Source organism: Astatotilapia calliptera, chromosome 16 (genome assembly GCF_900246225.1).
Source record: "Astatotilapia calliptera chromosome 16, fAstCal1.2, whole genome shotgun sequence".
Classification (NCBI taxonomy): Eukaryota; Metazoa; Chordata; class Actinopteri; order Cichliformes; family Cichlidae; genus Astatotilapia; species Astatotilapia calliptera.
The window spans coordinates 2,231,286-2,242,675 of record NC_039317.1 but is presented as its reverse complement, the minus strand read 5'-3'; the positions used below and the strand labels follow the sequence as shown (position 1 = coordinate 2,242,675).

General features: G+C 45.3%; 1 pseudogene; it reads left to right on the top strand.

Annotated features, from left to right (window-relative positions):
• Positions 1–9,125: 9,125 nt before the first annotated feature.
• Positions 9,126–10,255, top strand: LOC113008480 (trace amine-associated receptor 13c-like; annotated as a pseudogene).
• Positions 10,256–11,390: the final 1,135 nt, after the last annotated feature.

The following is an 11,390-nucleotide window of genomic DNA, read 5'->3' as shown; positions in this document are numbered from 1 at the left end:
GGAATTTTTCAAATTTTGTTAATTCTTGACTGTTTTGGTTTTTTGAGAAATGGTTAATTAGTTCCCTTGAGTGTTGCCTTCCTGTTGCCCAAGTTTTTTCTCTGGTTTTCCTAGTGTCTTCTATGTTCTCTAAGTCACATCTTTATGTGTGTTTAGTTTTCTTTATTTGTAAAGTTCATCTGTTTGAGTCCTTTTTTTTGGTGTCCCCTTTGGAATCCTGACCGATTCTCAGGCTGATGGGTGGCCATAACGATATCCTCTGCCCTTGATGTGGATGATGCAACCATGAGTAATAACTCCCCGAAGCGGCATTAAGGAAAAACAGTGGTAATGTCTCGTTTATCCTCCAGGGGAACCAGCGTGGAGGAGCATTCATTTACACGCTTGCTACACTATATATTTATACCTTTTAAATTTGTTCAGGAATTGTATAATTATGATACAATCAGCATTTCTATTAAATATTGATATAGATACAGTGGGGCAAAAAAGTATTTAGTCAGCCACCGATTGTGCAAGTTCCCCCACCTAAAATGATGACAGAGGTCAGTAATTTGCACCACAGGTACACTTCAACTGTGAGAGACATAGGATTTGTAAAGAATTTATTCGTAAATCAGGGTGGCAAATAAGTATTTGGTCAATAACAAAAATACAACTCAATACTTTGCAACATAACCTTTGTTGGCAATAACAGAGGTCAAACGTTTACTATAGGTCTTTACCAGGTTTGCACACACAGTAGCTGGTATTTTGGCCCATTCCTCCATGCAGATCTTCTCGAGAGCAGTGATGTTTTGGGGCTGTCGCCGAGCAACACGGACTTTCAACTCCCGCCACAGATTTTCTATGGGGTTGAGGTCTGGAGACTGGCTAGGCCACTCCAGGACTTTCAAATGCTTCTTACGGAGCCACTCCTTTGTTGCCCGGGCGGTGTGTTTTGGATCATTGTCATGTTGGAAGACCCAGCCGCGTTTCATCTTCAAAGTTCTCACTGATGGAAGGAGGTTTTGGCTCAAAATCTCACGATACATGGCCCCATTCATTCTGTCCTTAACACGGATCAGTCGTCCTGTCCCCTTGGCAGAAAAACAGCCCCACAGCATGATGTTTCCACCCCCATGCTTCACAGTAGGTATGGTGTTCTTGGGATGCAACTCAGTATTCTTCGTCCTCCAAACACGACGAGTTGAGTTTATACCAAAAAGTTCTACTTTGGTTTCATCTGACCACATGACATTCTCCCAATCCTCTGCTGTATCATCCATGTGCTCTCTGGCAAACTTCAGACGGGCCTGGACATGCACTGGCTTCAGCAGCGGAACACGTCTGGCACTGCGGGATTTGATTCCCTGCCGTTTTAGTGTGTTACTGATGGTGACCTTTGTTACTTTGGTCCCAGCTCTCTGCAGGTCATTCACCAGGTCCCCCCGTGTGGTTCTGGGATCTTTGCTCACCGTTCTCATGATCATTTTGACCCCACGGGATGAGATCTTGCGTGGAGCCCCAGATCGTGGGAGATTATCAGTGGTCTTGTATGTCTTCCATTTTCTGATGATTGCTCCCACAGTTGATTTGTTCACACCAAGGATTTTTTTTTCTTCACATTCTGTCTCTCACAGTTGAAGTGTACCTCTGGTGCAAATTACTGACCTCTGTCATCATTTTAAGTGGGGGAAATTGCACAATCGGTGGCTGACTAAATACTTTTTTGCCCCACTGTACGTTACTCCTCCGACACACCTCATCTGTGCAGAACTGCTCTGAACACGTTCCCAACCGGAAGTACAGATACCAAGGTGCATCATGGGTAACGTAGTCTAAAACAGTTACAGTAAACACATGGACTTTTAACAAAAACCTTCTAGAAAGCAAATTTGCTGCAAAAAATTTGTGGTCTGCCTGGACTTGTATGAAAACCACAGCAGGGTTTCAAAATCCCCAGAGCAGCAGTCAGATCATTTTAGATGGCTTTAATTCAGACACAGATTTTGCACTTTGAATATGTTTTATAGTCATTTTAGTTCCTCTGATTTTAGCAAGGATATTTTGGAACTGAAACAGAAACTGAGAGATACTCAGCACTTTATCATTGAACTCATGTCCTTTCATATATTTAATGTGAACAAAAGCCAGGGTCCTGATTACATTAGTGGCTGCCTAATTAAATCTTGTGCTAAAGAACTCAGTCCTATATTTCAGGTTATTTTTTATAAATCCTTGCAAACACAACATGTGCCCTCTCTTTGGAAAGAAGCAGTTGTGGTTCCTGTCCCTAAATCTAGTCGTCCAAAAGTTCTAAGTGACTTCAGGCCTGTTGCCCTCACCTCAGTTGTGATGAAAGTCTTCAGAAAATCACCAGAAGTTTGATTATGGAAGAGATTGAACATCAGCTAGATCCAATGCAATTTGCATATAGACCCAATAGAGGAGTGGAGGAGGCGCTTTTGACTCTACTAAATTTGATTTAATAACGCTCTATATTAACAGTTACACACTATATAAAACAACTTTATAGAATTATATTTGTTTGCAGATGTTGGCAGCTATCAGCGAATAGTTATCAGCTATGTTGAAACAAAAAAATACTTTTTTTGTCTCAGTGGAGACGTTGCCGCTTTGTCTCTGGCTCTCGCCCAGCGGACCCCGTTGACCGACTCTCCGCCCCCACCAGCCTCTCCGGCAGACGAACCCATCCCGGGCGCGAGCGCGTCTCAGCCCGCAAGTGCGGCCCAAACTACGCCTGTGGTCGTCGGGCATCAGCCTCCCTCTCACTTATTTTTTTCGTGAGCAAATTCACTTGTACCCTGGTGATGGAGATAAGATTTCATTCTTTGTGCAACTGTTACGTGATCGCGCACTACAGTGGCCCCAGGCAGTGCTGCGATACCACCCCGAAATCTCCTACCCCGATTTTCTGTCTAAGTTTAAGAGCGTTTTTGACAAAGGATCCGAGGCTGCTGCCGCCGCTCAACGCCTGTTAATTCTCAAACAAGGTAGACGTAGGATGTCGGATTATTCTGTCGATTTCTGGGTTTTGGCTGAGCAAGCGGGGTGGGGGCAGGAAGTGCTGAAGAGTGCCTTGCTGAATAACATCTGTGACGAATTGAAAGGCGAACTGATAATGCATGACCTGCCTGCCTCTCTTGACTCTCTAATGACTCTGTGCATTAAATTAGATGACCGCCTTCGGGCTCGCAGAGACCTCCGGGGGCGGGCCTTTCAGGAGCCGTGGGCGTTCATGGACCCACCAGCGGGGGAGTGGAGGGCTAAACCCAGTGCTGCCCACAGTGGCGAGCTAAGCGAAGAAGGCGAGCAGCCCATGCAGCTGGGTCGCTCACGGCTAACACCCGCGGAACGTCAGCGTCGCATGGTGTCTGGTGAGTGCCTGTATTGCGGCCGTAAAGGCCACTTCATTGCCACCTGTCCATCTCGACCAAAAGGGGGCGCCCACCCGTAGTTAAGGGAGTACTGGTGGGCGACCTGTCTAGTAAAAGCTCCCTTCCGCGCTTAATGTTACCAGCCAAGTTAACAGTCCGCACAAAGACCCATTCTGTGATGGCGTTAATTGACTCCGGCGCGGAACAGAACTTTATCGATTCAGCCCTCGCGGAAGAATTAGGTGTGGGTTCTGACCATCTACCTCATTGTTTACATGTCACCGCCTTATCTGGACAGCGGCTGCCTGATATAACCCATGTCTCAGAGCCCGTGTCACTCACGCTCTCCGGCAACCACACCGAGGTTCTAAGCCTATTCGTGTTTAAAGCTCCTCAAACACCGCTTGTTTTAGGTCATCCCTGGTTGCGACAGCATAACCCTCATATCGACTGGACATCTGAATGCGTGGTGGGCTGGGGAGTGGATTGTCACATGAATTGCCTCCGGGCTGCTACTCCGCCCTCCGCGTCTCCTCCAAATAACCTGTCTGAGCCTCCGGATCTCACCTCTGTTCCACCCGTGTATCACGACTTGGCTGAAGTTTTTCGTAAAGATCGTGCACAATCGTTACCACCTCATCGGCCGTATGACTGCGCCATTGATCTTCTTCCAGGCGCCACACTTCCCACCTGTCGCCTTTATAGTCTCTCCCAACCTGAGAGAGCATCTATGGAGAAATACATCACGGACTCACTGGCAGCAGGCGTAATCCGGCTGTCCTCTTCCCCTGTGGCAACCGGCTTCTTCTTTGTAGAAAAGAAGGACAAGTCCCTCCGGCCTTGCATTGATTACCGCGGCCTTAATAACATTACGGTTAAGAACAAATACCCCCTACCGCTCCTTTCCTCGGCTTTTGAACTTCTGCACCAGACAACGATCTTCAGTAAATTAGACCTCCGCAATGCCTACCATCTAGTTCGGATCAGAGAAGGCGACGAGTGGAAAACAGCTTTCAACACCCATCTGGGGCAGTTTGAGTACCTGGTGATGCCCTTTGGGCTGACTAACGCCCCAGCAGTTTTCCAGGCCCTCGTAAACGACGTCCTCCGGGACTTTATCAATCGGTGCGCGTTTGTCTACTTGGATGATATCCTTATCTTCTCTAAAACAGTGGCGGAGCACGAGACATACGTCAGGCAGATCCTACAGCGTTTACTAGAAAACAGACTGTTTGTGAAAAGCGAAAAATGTGACTTTCATGTGGACTCCGTGGCCTTCCTCGGATACATAATAGAGCGGGGTGATCTAAAACCAGACCCAGCGAAAGTCCAAACAGTGCTTACCTGGCCCGAACCCCCAAACCGTCGACAGCTCCAGCGCTTTTTAGGCTTTGCCAACTTCTACCGCCGCTTCATTCGAGATTTCAGTAAACTCGCTCTGCCTTTAACCAGACTCACTTCTCCTAAAGTGTCTTTTCAGTGGGACCAATCTGCGCAGGAGGCCTTCCTACATCTCAAAGAACGGTTTGCTACAGCACCTATCCTCTGCCAACCCGACCTCGACCAACAGTTCGTCGTTGAGGTGGACGCGTCAGCTTCCGGGGTCGGCGCGGTGTTGTCCCAACGGAAGGAGGGTAAGCTCCACCCGTGCGCCTTTTTCTCTCACCGTCTCTCCCCAGCAGAGCGTAATTATGATGTTGGAGACCGGGAACTTCTGGCTATCAAGTTAGCACTGGAGGAATGGAGACATTGGCTAGAGGGAGCCACTCAACCATTCATCGTGTGGACAGACCACAGAAACCTGGAGTATCTCCGAGCCGCAAAGCGACTCAATCCTGGTGTGTGGTATCCACAAATCAAACGACCTGGAGTGAACATCTGCCATGGATCGAGTACGCCCACAATTGCCTGACTTCCTCGGCCACTGGAGTTTCACCTTTCGAGGCGTCATTAGGATTCCAGCCTCCGCTCTTTCCAGCCATTGAGGGTGACCTCTCTGTGCCATCCGTCCAACACCACCTGCGTAGATGTCGCCGGGTGTGGAGAGCCACCCGAGCTGCCCTCCTCCGGACAAAGGCACGTAACAAACAGCTCGCGGACCGCCATCGGACACCGGCTCCTGAGTATGCAGTCGGACAAAAGGTATGGCTGTCCACCCGCTATGTGCCTCTCCGGGCGGAGTCTAAGAAACTGTCTCCGGCTTTTATTGGGCCATTCGAAATCGATGCGCTTGTGAACCCTGTGTCTGTTCAGTTGAACCTTCCACGCAACATGCGTGTCCACGACGTTTTCCATGTCTCCCAGATTAAGCCCGTGCTCTCCAGTCCTTTGTGCCCTCCTTCCGGGCCCCCGCCTCCCGCCCGGATCGTTGATGGGCTGCCGGTGTTTGGCGTCTCCCGCCTTATGGACTCCCGGCGCCGGGGGCGGGGGGTCCAGTATTTGGTCGATTGGGAGGGCTACGGGCTGGAGGAGCACTCCTGGGTGCCTCGCTCGGCTGTTTTGTGTGGGCTCCTGCTCCGTGACTTCCATCGCCGGCACCCTGGTAAGCCCGGTGGGTCGCCGGGAGGCTCCCATTGAGGGGGGGGGGTACTGTCAGGGTCCCTGTGCCTACCCGGTCGGCTCAGTATGGCTGTGTGTGTGTGTGACTATCGGCGTCTTTACCGTTCGTGTGTGGACCCCCGGAGCCCGGCTTTCCCCTCACTTTTGTAAATAATCACCTGGTGTATCGTAATAAAGACTCTTGTGCTTTCAAGACCTAGAGCCTGCGCGTGAGTCCGTTCAGTTGCGGTGTGACATTTTGCAAGACTTCTTTTCATCAATTTTTCTTCTGCTTTTAATGCAATACAGCCCCATATTTTAATTAAAATACTTTTAGAACAGTTTGAAATCAAGAAAAACCTGGTGGGCTGGATTCTAGATTAAATGGGGTTCTGTCTGACCCAGTGTTCTCCTCCACAGGTTCTCCTCAAGGGTGTGTCTTATTACCCTTATTATTCATTCTTTATCCAGTCTTTAAGTGATGACGTGATAAATCCTGCTTCCGGGCCCAAAGTAGTCAGCATAGGCTGTTGTATGTGTTTTTAACATGTTTTAATGCTTTGTATCTTGTTCTATTTAATTTCAACAAGCCCCTAAAAACAGTCAGTGATCACTGTCGGCTTCTCTTGGTTTTCATTACCTCTAATCATTTTAAAGCTCAGTTTTTAAACCCCTACAGCCCATTCAGCAGTATATTAATGACTAACCTCATATGGTGGATGGATTTTCTCGGTTGTTCTCCTGACTGACGTTTGGTCCATTTACAGCATCCTGCCATGAGATTCCATTTGCCCCTATCCATTGAAAACTCTCACATTAACTTTTATTGAGTGGAAAAAAGTCCTCCACCAGCCTGTCCAAAAATTCACATCCCAGGGCTTTTTTCTGGCATCCCAGACGTTCAGGCTGTCGACAGACTTCGGTGTGTCCTGCCTCTCCTCAGTGAGCGGTGATATTTTTGGATCCGGCTCGAAGGACCAAATTGATGTTAGGCCTAAACTCACAGACTTCGCTTTCTCAGAGACCTGTCACTGTGAATGAAGCAAGACACTCAGAGCTCAATCAGTTTTACTTGCCGGCAAGGGAAGTTGGGCCGGGGTCTCAAAGTTGTAAGGCCTTGATGAAATGCAGTCATACATTCAGTTAACCACGTGACAGTTAAGGCGAGCATACCTGAGCAAGCAAGAGTGTGTGTGTGATTTCCTGACACCATTTATGGCGTGATCCTTCAACAACATCTCAAGTCACTCCATTTTAGGGCATGACCTTTTAACAAACCAACATGTACAAAAGCAGAAGTGAGCAGTCCTGCTAAACTTATTAAAACAGGAACTTGTGGTTTCTTGTGTGCAATGGAAAAATTACAGCAACGAGACTGCTCATTACATGCAAAGGCTACATCCTAATATGAAAAATTATTTTAATCAGCGCACATACAAGCAATAGCCATGTGACTTTGCACAAATTACAGTTTTCAAAGAATCAACTCTGACAGAAACATCAGGACTCTTCGTAGTGTGACAGGTGAGACCTGAGTCTGGGAACCGGCCCTGGTATATAGGGCTGGGTTTTCCCCTTTCATATGCACAGGTGCAGGTAATTAGTTGATCTTTTGTGTGAATCTGGAGCTGTGTGAATGCCTGGTCTAAGCCGTACGATTTGGCCTTTTAACTTTTCTAACACAGCTTGATGTGGATGGCATAGCCTTCTATTGGAGATGTAGGTCACAGAAAACGTTCTGCTCAAGTTTTGGTAAAGTTTTCTTTGCAAGCTCCCTTGACGTCAATGTTTAAAGTTATTTTTACCCCTTTAGGAAAAAAGACTGTTTCATGCCTGTAGGGAAACTTGTAGTGGACTCTGCCCACTCTTGCCAATACTTATTAAAATGTGACCCTAACCTAGAGACAGATGGCCAAGCTGCTACTTTGCTGGGGTGGATTTCTGACTGCTGGGCTGAGGTCCTTATACGCCTATGGCCATTGTACCGTATTTTCACGACCATAAGACGCACCGTACTAAAAGGCGCAGTCTCAGTTATGTGTGCCATTACTGTATTTGACACACACATAAGGCGCACCTGATTATAGGGCGCATACAAGTATGCGTGTTTAAAACTAAAGCGGGAGCAAAACTGAGTTTGGTACTCACATTTTTATTACCGGTAATCGTCATCATCATCAGCATACAAGTGTGCGTATTTAAAAATGAAGCGGGAGCAAAACTGAGTTAGGTACTCACATTTTTATGCAGACGTGTTAGCCCAAGCATCTACAATCCATTCGCAAATTGTGGCGTAACTCGCCCGGCGCTGCCTTCCACTCTTAGTGAAACTGTGGTCTCCATCGGTCATCCATCGCTCCCACGCCACTCGCAGCCTTACTTTGAACGGCCGGTTCACACCGATGTCCTTTGTCAGGCCTCCCGGAATGACAGTAAGCTCACAGTTCATTTGTTTCACTTGTTTTTTCACATCGGCTGTGAGATGGGCACGCATAGAGTCACAGATCAACAGCGATGGTGATGCGTGGAAAAAACCACCTGGTCTCCTTACATACACCTCCCTCAGCCAGTCTTTCATCATTTCCTCATCCATCCAGCCCTTTTCATTTGCCTTAATGATGATTCCTGCTGGAAACTTCTCTTTAGGCAAAGTCTTTCTCTTAAAAATCACCATAGGCGGCAGTTTCTGTCCATTAGCATGGCAGCCAAGCACAACAGTAAAAGAAGACTTTTCGTGCCCCGTTGTGCGTATCGCTACCGTGCTGGTCCCCTTCTTCTCCACAGTGTGACTCACCGGGATGTCGAAAGTGAGCGGCACCTCGTCCATGTTAGTGATGTGGCTGGGCTGGATGTGTTTGTTGGCGATGTGTTTGCTGCAGTTTTAGTCAGGGAGGGGACCAGAGTAATGTCTCGGAACTAAAGAAATACCAAGTGGAAATGGACACAGGCAAAAGGAGAGCATGCAAACTCTCTCAGAGGACCTGTATTTAAGTGTCATTGAAGAGATACGAACCAGGAACACTGTTGCTGTGAAGCAGCGTGCCAGGGTTCCTGGGTGTTCACCCACTGTTTTCAGTTGTTTCATGTTCCTCAAAAGAGGAGGGACTTTAATCATCAAGTAAGAAAGAATCTTAGAAGAGGGACAAAGTTATAACATTTGAGTTTGTTAGAAAGGTGTCAGGGGCTCATAAGCACTTCTAACTGATGATGGCAGAAACTGAACTCTGCTTTCCAAATCTCAACTCCTCCTGCAGTAGAGTAAAGCGTTCTCCCTCAGACTCAGTGCTTATTTATGTAATTCTAACCATCATTTCTCTTCTTACTGTGGCTCTAAACCTGCTGGTCATCATCTCCATCTCCCACTTCAAGTAGATACTTAATACATTTATAAGTCTAGCAGTTGTACAGGAGAAAATGACTGACATAAAATAAGTTAAACAGAACAACTTTTTGACAATGTTTTGATGTGGATGATCGGCTGGAATAATTGATGCTACAAATCTCTTCTATCTCTTATCTCTCCAGGCAGCTCCACACTCCTACAAACCACCTCCTCCTCTCCCTGGCAGTCTCTGATTTCTTTGTGGGTCTCAATATGTGCTTTCAAAGTATGCTCATAGATGGTTGTTGGTATCTTGGTGACCTCATGTGTGTCTTGTATTATGTTTTCGACATAGTTGTTACTTCTGCCTCAGTAGGAACCATGGTGCTCATTTCAGTTGACCGTTATGTGGCCATTTGTGATCCTCTTCATTATCCCACCAAAGTCACTCCAAAAAGAGTTCAGACCTGTGTCTTAATGTGTTGGATTTGCTCGCTCCTAGTAGTCGGTGTGCTCTTGAAGGATAACCTGGATAAACCAGGTAGATTTAATTCCTGCTTTGGAGAGTGTGTTATTTATGTTGACTTTGCAATACAAGTTACCGATCTTATTTTGACAATCCTCCTTCCCATTACTGTCATCGTAATTTTGTATGTAAGAGTATTTGCCGTGGCCGTGTTTCAGATTCGGGCCATGCAACCTCATGTTGCAGCTGTCACACAGAGGGGGAAAGTAAATCCAAAAAAATCTGAACTGAAAGCAGCTAGGACTCTTGGCATTGTTATTGTTGCATTTCTGATATGCCTATTCCCATATTACAGTGTAATACTCTCAGGCCAGGACACACTGCTTGATATTTCATCCGTTACCTTTTTTTTTATGTTTGTTTTATTTTAATTCCTGTCTCAACCCTATCATCTATGCCTTTTTCTACCCATGGTTTAGAAAATCTGTTAAACTTATTGTTACATTTCAAATAGTCAAGTCTGGCTCCAGTGATGCCAGCATGCTGTGACTGAAATAAGCCCTTCAAGTCAAGCCAAATAAATAAAATAATATTTCCATATTTCAAATTGCAAATATATATTATATTATATATAAACTGCAAAAGAAAAGAAGAAGATTACTTCTTCTTTTCTATTGTTGGCAGCCAGTTAGCCTGTGGCCTCAAATACATCAAAATATTTGTTTTGGTTCCTTATAGCCTCTAAAATCTTAAAATTGCAAAATAAGTTAAAAGCAAAAGCAAGTGCCCCAGATCCAATTATAGATAGATAGATAGATAGATAGATAGATAGATAGATAGATAGATAGATAGATAGATAGATAGATAGATAGATAGATAGATAGATAGATAGATAAAATCTACAGAAAAATAATTACATCAATTATATATTGCATATACTTATTGGAGGTACTTGAGCAGCTTGACAACATTTTAAAATTTTACGCGGCGCAGTACTTTTTTGTTGCAGGTACTATTGTATAATATCAGAATGCCATGATGTCAGTTTCTGCTGTATATCCAGCCTCTCTCAGTATTTAATCTCTTATAATCTTTGATTAATCATCCCGGGTCCTGTGGGAGCCATACGATGTTTCTTTCTGTACTATATTCTTGATATCAATATTTGTGAATCCATTGTAATGCACTTGCAATTATTTGTGACATGCTCTGAAAGTCTTCTCTAAATAAATAAAATTGCTGCATTGTTCTTGAAAGAAAAAAAATAGCATAGGTTTATAAGGAAACACAACGGGCTACCGCGATATCTTTATTTACATAATAATTGTGATAGTGAGCAATAGAATGCATACTGTCATCAAGTGTTGACATATTCAACTAATTTATTTGTTTGTATGATATGGATTTGACTATTTAGAGATAAAAAATGATTGGTTATTATAAATATATTATGCTTATGTAAGGCTCTAGACTAACTTTTTGCCACGGTTACACTGGTGCGCCTTTTTTTTTTAGGCGCACCAGCACAAAATTTAGGCGCACCCAAATTTTCAACCACAACGCTCAACACCGCAGTTTTACATGTGCACTTTTTGAGGGGAAAATTGCGGTCTATATAGACAATATTCATTTGTAAACAATTAATTAACAAACTTGTCAACAACGTTATTTATTTGGAGCACAT